This window comes from Natator depressus, chromosome 1, assembly GCF_965152275.1.
Source record: "Natator depressus isolate rNatDep1 chromosome 1, rNatDep2.hap1, whole genome shotgun sequence".
Lineage (NCBI taxonomy): Eukaryota > Metazoa > Chordata > Testudines > Cheloniidae > Natator > Natator depressus.
In genome coordinates this window covers 102,564,790-102,575,891 of record NC_134234.1, presented here as the reverse complement: position 1 = coordinate 102,575,891, position 11,102 = coordinate 102,564,790, and positions in this window count along the sequence as shown.

Below are 11,102 nucleotides of genomic sequence, written 5' to 3'. Positions count from 1 at the left end.
AGAGATCATGGGGCCTCTATTCTGACCTGCTGGATGTCCCTGCCAGTGAAATTGAACTGTTTGAAGAAAATTGTGTTTGCAATGCTTTCAGCATTTGGATTCACATACCTCTGAACAGGTATTTTCACACATGAAATCTATCCTCTGTCCCTCTTGGAGCTGGTTAACAACTGATCACTCAGAAGCCTGTGTGCAGCTTAAAGTATCCAAATATGTGCCAGATATTGGAAAACTCAGCAAGGAAAAGCAAGGGCAAGGATCACACTAAACTGATAAGATCTGCATTTTAATTAATTTTAAATGAAGCTTCTTAAACGTTTTAAAAACTTTATTTACTTTACGTACAACAATAGTTTAGTTCTATATTATAGACTTATAGAGACCTTCTAAAAACATTAAAATGTATTACTGGCACGCAAAACCTTAAATCAGACTGAATAAATGAAGACTTGGCACACCACTTCTGAAAGGTTGCCGACCCCTATACAGATGATGAGCAAGGAACAGATCATATAGAGCCTGCTCCAAAGCCCATTGAAGTCAATGGGAGTCTCTCAGTTCAGTCTGATGAGCTTTAGGCCAGGCCTACAATGCATCTGAGTGCTAATCTACTCTCAGTTGACTACAAAACAAGAGCTGAACTCATACAAGTGGGTGATGCTATGAATCAAAATGCACAAATGAAATCTTGAAAAAATATATTTCATTTACTCTTTTATCCCAGGGATCAGCAACCTTTGGCCCGTGGCCTGTCAGGGAAAGCCACTGGCCAGCCAGGATGATTTGTTTACCTGCTGTGTCAGCAGGTTTGGCTGATCGTAGCTCCCACTGGCCGCGGTTTGCCGTCCCAGGCCAATGGGGGCTGAGGGAAGTGGCAGCCAGCACATCCCTCATCTACACTTGGTGGCGTGTAGAGAAAAGACACTGCATGCCCAGCTAGCATGGGTATAAATAGCTGTGTCGATGGGGAGGCATGGCTTAGGCAGGTAGAGTAGAGTGCCCTAAGCTCCTAAACCCATGGGATATACCCTAAACTGCTCTCTACATGCCCAAGCAATGACTCCCACGTCTACACTGCTGTTTTTAGCCATGTAACATCCCGCTGCCTCCCATCTCCCAGAGCCTTTCACTGTGGTGTATAGCTGCACATCACAGTGACAAGTGTGGACTCAGTCTGCCTTTCACTGAGGCATGTGTTGTCTGTACTCTACACACTGCCGTAAATGTAGACATAGCTTAAATGACTTGCCAAATGTCAGACAATTTTGTTGCACAGCTGGAAAAGGAACCAAGGACCTCTGTCCTGATTTTCACTTCTTTTTCATCATAAAGAGACTATCATTCCTCCTACTAATAAAAAAAATCTAAGGAGACCTAGATTGTACATTTGTTCTCCTTTTACTGTACGGATGCAAGCCATACATAATTTTAATTAAAGATAATATTCTTTATGTTTTAGGAGATATAGAGTGAGTCCATACACTGTTGATATCTGCTTCAAGTCCAAAATGATAAGTATGCCTGGGAAGATATTTTCCTTACAAATGAAATGAAGGCATGATTTAAAATGTCTTGGTTCGGGTACTTGAGCAATCACATCCAATAGCCAGTCACACACACAAAAAAAACAGTTTTCATATTGGCTTATAGTTACATTTCATATGAGAAAAAGGCCAGGTTAGAAAAACCTGAGCAGACATGATATCATCTAAAGGGTCAAATCAGACTAAGCACAGTTATATAGGCCGCACTAACTCAGGTTAGTCTGGTCTGGAAATGACTACATACAGGACACAATTCCGCTGAGAGCACTAACTCCACAATTACAGCAAATTCTGGAGTGTTTTTTCTAAGTGTGCTATGTTTACTGCAAATTGAGTTAGCGTTTGGGTCTATTACTTGTGCCACTATTTTGGCAGTCCTCCAACAGTATCCTACACTGCTTGGTGGATGTCTGTGACTGACCTGTCCATTTACCTATATGCCCTCCACTACCCCATGGTCAAGTTCACCAGCTGTCCTCTCCCCCATTTAAAGCTTTTAAAGGTGTCCCAGTGCCAGGACTGACCCATTTGTTCGCAAATTCCAGTTCTATTACAATGATATTCCTCCAGCAGCCTTTACAACAAACCTTGAGAAGCTGCTTGAGAGCCTAGAGCTCATCGACATCTGGGCAGATGTGTTGGTGCAACAAGCTCTTGAGGACGGCCACCATGATAAATACATGTTTGTGGACATTGCTAATAAGATGTCTGCGAGGGGTCACAGCTGGTACGCTGACCTATATCCACAGCTTTAGGAGCTTAAGGCACTCTACTCTACTTGCCTATACCATGCCTCCCCATCAACACAGCTATTTATACGCATGCTAGCTGGACATGCCACGTCCTTTCTCCACACGCCACCAAGATAAAGAGCAAACAGCTCAAGGAAAACTTACATTAAACCCGGCGCTGCCAGGAAGAAGTCTGACTCTGGCAATACAACCTGTCCATTTTTTGAGGCGCTAGATGAGATTTTATGCAATTACTTCACTACTGAACCCAGGGAGGTTGTGGACCATGCAGCCTTTCCCTGCATACCGCTCTGAGTTTGAACAGCAAGAACCATTGGAGGAGGAACAAGAGAAGGGCAGAGAAGTGATCTCCCTAGAAAGCCAGGATCTCTTTGAGACTCAGGACCCTGAGGGTGGCCACGTAGGAAGCCAGCTGAATTTTCAGTGAGAAACTCAGCCCAGGTCTCAGGAGGAAGATCCTATCGAGGGTACCTTGGCATATTTCAACAATTTATTTATACTATTCTGCTGTGCTAATTTCTGTTCTGATTGCTGTGTGACGACAGCCATTTTGGATGGATGTGAGCTAGGAGCTTTTCCAAGTCTTCAGTCCTCACTCCTTTCCCTCCTTCAGCACATGCTGTCCCTCTTGATTCATTTGCACCACCCCATTCATGTTTTCAAAATCGTGGATGATCTGGCCAGGCAATTGGTTTCTGCCTTATGCTAAATCCTTGTTTACAAGACTGTTTCCAAATCCATGCCATGGAAGGCACGGATGTTCTGTTTCCCTCCCCGCATCTGTCCTGCCTGGTGAACACTTCTCCCAAAGGCTATTCATCAGCACATAATGGCAACTGGTAACATGGCACAAGCTGCAACTTGTATGTCCCCTCCTGAAGTATATTCAAATAATGAAAACATTCAGTTGAGAAAAATTCAGTTTACAGAGAACGATTACAAGAAAAAAAGTTTGGTTGGTATTCAGTTTACCTGAGGTAATCCTGAGCATTACATGCCCATAAAGGTATTAAGACTACAGCTCCCTTCTGATGTATATATGCTCTGTAACAGGGATTCATGAGGGAAGTTTAAATTAGGGATAACATAGCCACACAGCTCTTACTGGAGTTTCACAGGCTTACCTAGAAAAAGACCAGAAATATCTATAAAATCAGAAATACATGTTAAAAATATCATTGCCTCTCTGGAACATGAACAACTGCCCTTTCCTCCCCACCCCCACACACAGTCCCCTAGCCAGGGGACCTGCAGTGGCCAGACTCTCAAGGACAGGACCTTTATCAATGGCTGAAAGGCTGGCTAACCCAAGGGGGAATTTGGGATGAGATATTTGCAGACCTCATTGCAGACTCCATGCCCCCTCCTAAAGGGAAACAGAGAGCTGGAGGTTGTTTTTGAGCTCAGAGAGGGAGGGGATGTTAGCACTGAAGTGACCAGAGACAAAGCTGCCCTGGCCAAATCCACTGTAGAGAAAGATAGGGACATGCAGAGGCAACACAGAAGCAGAATGCACTGCTGCAGCCCATGCTGCTAATGGGCACACAGACAATCTAGTCATTTCAACCAGGACCCAGCCATGTTCTGCAGCCCCTGGACAATACAGAGTACTGGGAACACCAGCGTACTTTCCCTGCTGTACCCCTGCGGTTGTGCTCCCAGCCCCAGCTCAGGGCAACAAGAACAGTTGCAGCTGGGAACCCAGCTATTTCCAGCCACCAAATGCTCCTGATAACATTGAACTCAGACACTCAGCAGCAGAGACAGAAGAACAAGCAGAGACAGAAGTAAGGCATATACTTGCCTGTGAATTACCCCCTCCTCTGCCATTGTTGTATGCAGACCTCTACTGCACTGTTGCACTTCAAAGCTGTGTTTCATTGTTGTTTTAATCAAAGGTTTATTTCTTGTTTTATAATAAGTTGTGGTTTAATAATAAAAAAATAGACATTCTTTCTGCAATCTGCAATTCATGGCGCACACAAAGTGTACTTTCACAGGAGTCAGATTTTTACAAAACTATAAAAGCTCAGACACAAGACACAATAAGGAGTTCCACAATGTGCCACTTTTACCACCCATAAAAGAACCTGCAGTACTCATAATCCATCCCCTTTCCTGCACTCCTCGGAACAACTAGATCTACAGCTGTACATTTTCAAGCCTCAGACTCAAAGTAAGAGCAGTAGGCATCCCTGACAGTATTGCCCTGGAGGTTTAATTTTCTACAGGTCACCTTGGTGACTGTTCAAACCTCTGAACAAGTCTCTGCACCTTCGCCTCACACCCATCATTCAGGCTGTCTCCCTTACTCCCACCACTATTGCATGAAACAACATGCAGCTATAATCCTAGTTAAGATTTTTCTGAAGCTTCCAACAAACAGCCCTGTCAAGGTTCCTTCCCCACTCTGAATTCTAGGGTACAGATGTGGGACCTGCATGAAAACCCCCTAAGCTTATATTTACTAGCTTAGGTTAAAAACTTCCCCAAGGTACAAACTATTTTATCTTTTGCCCTTCGACTTTATTGCTGCCACCACCAAGTGTCTAATAATTATATAACTGGGAAAGAGCCCTCTTGGAAACGTCTTTCCCCCCAAAATCCTCCCAAACCCTACACTCCCTTTCCTAGGGAAGGCTTGATAAAAATCCTCACCAATTTGCATAGGTGAACACAGACCCAAACCTTGGATCTTATGAACAATGAAAAAATCAATCAGGTTCTTAAAAGAAGAATTTTAATTGAAGAAAAAAATGTAAAAGAATCACCTCTGTAAAATCAGGATGGTAAATACCTTACAGGGTAATCAGATTTAAAACACAGAGAATCCCTCTAGGCAAAACCTTAAGTTGCAAAAAGACACAAAAACAGGAATATACATTCCATTCAGCACAGCTTATTTTATCAGGCATTTAAACAAAACAGAATCTAAAGCATATCTAGCTAGATTACTTACTAATTTCTAAGATGCCATTCCTTTTCTGTTCCCGGCAAAAGCATCACACAGACAGAGAGAACCTGTGTCCCCCCCCCCAGCTTTGAAAGTATCTTGTCTCCTCATTGGTCATTTTGGTCAGGTGCCAGCAAGGTTATCCTAGCTTCTTAACCCTTTACAGGTGAAAGGGTTTTTCCTCTGGCCAGGAGGGATTTAAAGGTGTTTACCCTTCCCTTTATATTTATGGCAAGCCCACAAACAGCACCACTTTCCTTTCGGGTGCCCAACTGCATATTCCACTGTCATTCTGCAGCTACTGACATCAGAGTTAAAAGGTTCCTTCCTTCTGTCCAGGTGGCCTGTGAACAGCTTCATTAACCATGGAAGCAGAGGGTAAGCTGGGTCTCCCAGGATAACAGGACAATGTGGACAGTATTACTGTGCATAGTGATCCTGCAGGCAAAGTCTCCTTTATTTATTAAGGTAAATAGAGCTGAGTTCTGAGAGATCCTTTCATTGTGAGCCTTTCTAGACCATTTATCTTTGGGAACCTGCAACAGTGGTCAATCAGGCCTGGGGGGCGCCACAGAAAAATACCCCTTTCTGTTTGGTAACTCAGAACCATGGTGTGGGGTGCAAACAATATGCACTTGGGTCCCATCAGTTGCTCCAGTACAGTTTTGGGAACCCCATGCATGCAAAGCCATCAATAATCTCCTGAGCATTATCACGCTTTATAACCCAGAGCAACAGTACCTTATGCATGGCATCCCACTTCTGGCATGACAGTGGCCCCAATGGTTGATATCTCTATGCTGAATTGGTTGGCTACAGATGGTAACATTTTAGGGTAGCCAGCTTCCTGATGGTAATGTCAATCTGTTTCTCAATGGATATGGGACACCGCATATAGGAAGCTGCCACTGCAATTCTGGGCTAGATGAGCACAGGTCTCAAAAAGGTTGCCTTCGCCATCCTGAAATTCTGTCACCACTGTTGGTTGTCCCAGGGCTGCAGAACAAGCCTTTTCCACTAGTGAATGTTGGTTTCCTGTGCCCACAGATGTCATTGCACTGTGTGCAGCTGCTCCAGGAACAGCAGTTGTGTCAGTGTTGTCTTCGGTGTTGTCCTCTTCCTCATTCTCCTGCCTTGGCTGCTGGAGAAGCCACTGCTGCAGCCACATCATCTGGTCGGTGATGCAGCAGCTGAAGTCCAAAACCAAAGCCATGCAGTTCCAAGAGCTTAAATAAAGCCCAAACAACCTTTGCAGATTCGCAGTTGACAGCATAGTGGCACAGAACACTGTTGGGTCTATCCTGGCAGCCAGCAATTTGAAAGTGGTGCTAGCCCCACCAGACAGTGAGGAACCATGGGATGGAGAAAGCAGAATCACAGGATTGTTTGAGTCTGATCCCAAGACCCAGAATTCAACTGATTTCCACTGTGCATCCCATGATGACCAGCGAGAATACACATAGCTCAGCAGCAAAGCAGAGGACCTCCCAGAATGCCACACACTTTGTGTGCTCCAAGCTCCCACCCCCATACACAATGATACAAACTGAAAGAGGGCACAGTCATTCTGTGTGCACTCTATTAGTGTGGTTTACTTATTGTGCACCAACTAGTGTATGTCAACTCAGTGACAACTAAACCCCTCATATAGACAAGCCCTTAACAGTCAACTATATTTCAGCTCCCTAACTTTGAGCTCCCAAGTGTGAATTTAAACCTCAAGTTACCCCTAATTGTGCCTTGTCTTGGATAATGCGCTCACTGCTCACTTTTCTAAGGTGGCTGTTAATATTTATGTTTATCATATACAGGTTTTCTGTGGCTTAAATATTTGGGAATTTTGTTTTAAAATTCTAATTCACTATTACAACATGTTCAATGTTTTAGACAAGACTATTTCCTTTTTTCAAAATATGGTATGAACTAATTAATTTAAATGTATTTAAATATTAGTTAATGGCAGCATTTAAAATAAATTAAAGATGAGTCTGAATGAGTACCAAGCACCCACTGAACTATGGGAAAGTATGTATGGGTAGATGCTATAACACCATAGCTCTATTTCTGTCTTGTCTGTCAAGATCAAGAGTGTGACAGTGCCCACTATTGAAGCTCATTTGGTAATTCCAATTGTTTCCTCTGAACACACATCTACTAAGGGCAGGGTTTATTTACTGAAAGCTTTACTCGTGCTAAGGTCAGCCCCGGACATTTAAAATGGTAGATAATGGGCAGGAAGGCTTCAAAGGGAACATCAAGACATTCTGAGAGCAACAGGGGCAAAGTTAAGAGAGTTAATTGATGGTGCCATGAAAATGGGAAACACCTGAGCAAATACATCACAGATCAAAAGAGTAAAATGGGCTACAAGGAAAAAAATTGCCTTGCAAAACCTGGGAAAGGCTGCAGATTGTAAACACCAGAAACAGAGATGGGCTCAACCTGCAAATTCAGATCCAGACCCAGATTTTGCATACACCAGAGTTCAGGAGCATTGGATCTGGGATTTTGGCTTGGACCCAGCTTTAGTTACTAATATAAGTAGAGTTTACTGTAGAAAAATAATTCAGTGTGCCCTCTGACACTAAAACATCAGTGCTAAGCCTGTGTCCTTAATATATAGGATAAAGAATAATTGTTCTCACTGAGTAGGGAATACAGATGAGGACTGGTTATGTTTTCATTATATATCCAACGTAACAGCTCTGGAAATGTTATGGCAGCATTAGAATATGTTGAGTGACAAACTAATACTTTGCAAAAAGCTAGAACTCTCTTCCTGGCCAGAGATAAGGGAATGGCATATCTAGTTGCATAGGATGGAACTTTCTTTAAAAAGAAAAATTTTTAAATGCTCCAGGAAACTGCATTAAAAAGAATGTTTAAAGTTGTAAAGTGCAGCACCCGAAATAGAACCAAACACAAGGGAGCTCAGATATTAATAGGTATTTTGGGATGATACCATAAAATAATGTGTAGATGTATGTACATGTATATCTATTTGTCTTACCATCACCACTTGATCACTTGATTTTTTTATTTCATCCTTTCCCCTTATCTTCATGTACATATCTATTTATATGTAAGACCTTCAGGGCACTGGCCTTGTCTTCATGGTTATCTGAAAAGCAGCTATCACCTTTATGGGGCTGTATAAAATATGAATAATATAAGCATTATTTCAGAAGGTGGTTATTCTTGGAACAATCTCTCAAAACCATAACCTACCAACCCAGGAACTACTTTCATAATCAGAAGTACATCCAAATCTTTGGGGTTAAATAAGCAACATGTTCATCCCTGCTGCAGTTAAGACACTGACTATATTAAAAAAAACACAGCCAGGTTTTAATAAAACTCAACATTCTGGCTAATTAATACCCTAATTATGATGCTTTATACTCTAATGTTCTGAGAGATATGATAAATGTCAAGTGCAAGTCTAACATTTTAAAATTTTCTTATTTGAAAGTGTCTATCTAGAATTGTTTCCCTTTGTTACAGAAGAGTCTGACTGGAAATATTGGCTATCCCATTTCTCCCCACCAAAAAACAAAACAAAACTGCATTCATATGTAGAACAACTTGAAACACAGGGCAGATTGCAAAGCGTGATGGGATTAATGGGATGAAAGCAGACAAAGGAAAATGTAGGCTGTATATCATGAATCTTTATGATTATATTGATTAGATTGTGGTAAGTTATTCTCTCCAGGAAAGTAGTGCAATTCCTATGGCTTGAGGAATTTAATAAAATCTAAACTGGAAAAAGGACTGGAGTATATACTGTAAGGAACAATTTCTGCATTTAACTAGGAGGGTGGTGAAGCACTGGAATGGGTTACCTAGGAAGGTGGTGGAATCTCCATCCTTAGAGTTTTTATGGCTCGGCTTGACAAAACCCTGGCTGGGATGATTTAGTCGGTGGTGGTCTTGCTTTTAGCAGGGGATGTGACTAGGTGACCGCCTGAGGTCTCTTCCAACCCTAATCTTCTATGATTGGAGGCAAATGAATTAGATGGCCTAATTTGTCTATTATAATTGAAATGTGTATGATTCTATGAGGGGAAAAGTGTGGTGCAATCCCCAGTCCAACAATGCTCACCATCTCATGGAACCCTGGGATATGAAATTAGAGATGTAAACAAGGACAGAATTCAACACCTTCACTGAAATCCTGTCCCTGTTGAAGTCAATGGGATTTTTGCCATGGGCTTCAATAGGGCCAAGATTTCACCTCTTGTCTCCATAGTGCCTGCATATTGGATGTTCTGCAGAAAAGCTTGTAGACACAAGTTAAACAAAAAGTCATATCCATCCTCCATTACAAAGGGCATGATGGAGCACATTTATTGTAAATGGCTAAAAGGAGAAAGATGCGGGTGACAGAGGAAAAAATAATCTTCCCAGATAAGTGAAGAAATTATACAGTTAAACAGAATTTGGTTATGTAAAATTAGTAAAAATCAAAAATTTACAAAATTCAAACACATCCAGCTACATTGAAAAGTTAAATGGAAGAGTGAAATACAACATCTTTGAAACTGAACAAATTATATTTTCAGGCTACACAGATTAAACATTTCTGCTTGCAGAGAGAACAGACAAATACCAAGACTATTCTCAACAGATCAGATTTATACCTATTTGTTTAATTGCATTTGTGGCTGATGCTTTAATAGATATGTTCAACACATGACATTTATCATTTATTTTTCATTGTAACAAGTGAAAATATTTAAAACGTAGCTATCATAAGTGAATATCCATGTGTATGAAAGACTGCTCACAATCTAGAAAATACAAAATCATAATTCATGGCTACTGTAGGACATCCCCGAGGGAGGATGTCAATGCATAAAACTCCTGTTATCCCTGATTGATGTAGGTGTAGGCATGATGTTAGAGGTCATGGACGTGATTAAGTCAATGAAATCCTCCCTATCTTAGGCCCTGAATCAATTCCCCTGAAGACAAACACACATTTAAATGCAAAAACAGCATTTTCACTGGTCCCTATCTCTGTCTGAAATGGTCTCTGCCTTCATGCCAGTGCACATCATTCCTGTCAGGAGCAAACATGCCTAAAGCATACAATAGATGGGGGATCATATGAGTTAAAACTTGCTGGCCACCCCTCCAACAATACATGCAATCATGGAATGAGCCTGTGGCTGGAGCAATAGAATAATTCCGTGAACTAAGTGAACTTGCAGGAATCCAGGAGACGGGAACAGTAATGCTCTGTTTTCCTGTAATGGCTGCCATATACAATTATCACTGGATCTAAACCATAGGGGTTTTCTGAAATACCGCAGAGGAAGCCTTGTGCAGCTTCAAGCTCCAACTTTGGTGAGTTTTCCACAGTTATCTCCCATAGCAGGCAGCTCTGGAACACAATTTGTGTTGCCTTCCCATTTCTGCCATTGCCAGAGGATCTACCAGTGGTGTCATCAGCAATGAGGGAGATAGACCTGCCTCAGAGAGCAAGTAAACAGAGGATCCAATGGAAAGGAAATATGGTGGTATTTTTAAAAGGAAAAATGTGTCTGATCTTTTGATCAAATGGAGACACCGAGGACATATTTTTAAATGTGGGAGGCCTAAAATTAGATGTAGCAGTTTATTTGTTTGCAAGCTCACATTCCTGTCATGACATCCCTCTGATCTGTCTGCCTCTGTCAGTCTCAGAGAAGAAAGGGTATTTAATCCTGTTTACAGGAGTAATCATGGAACACAATTATCGCATATTTTATTACCCAGTCTTCTCTAAATGCTGGAGCTGCTAAAATTATGCTCTTTGGGGGAGAAGTGGGGTTTCTGTACCATTTGTGGCACAAAGGTGGTCAAATC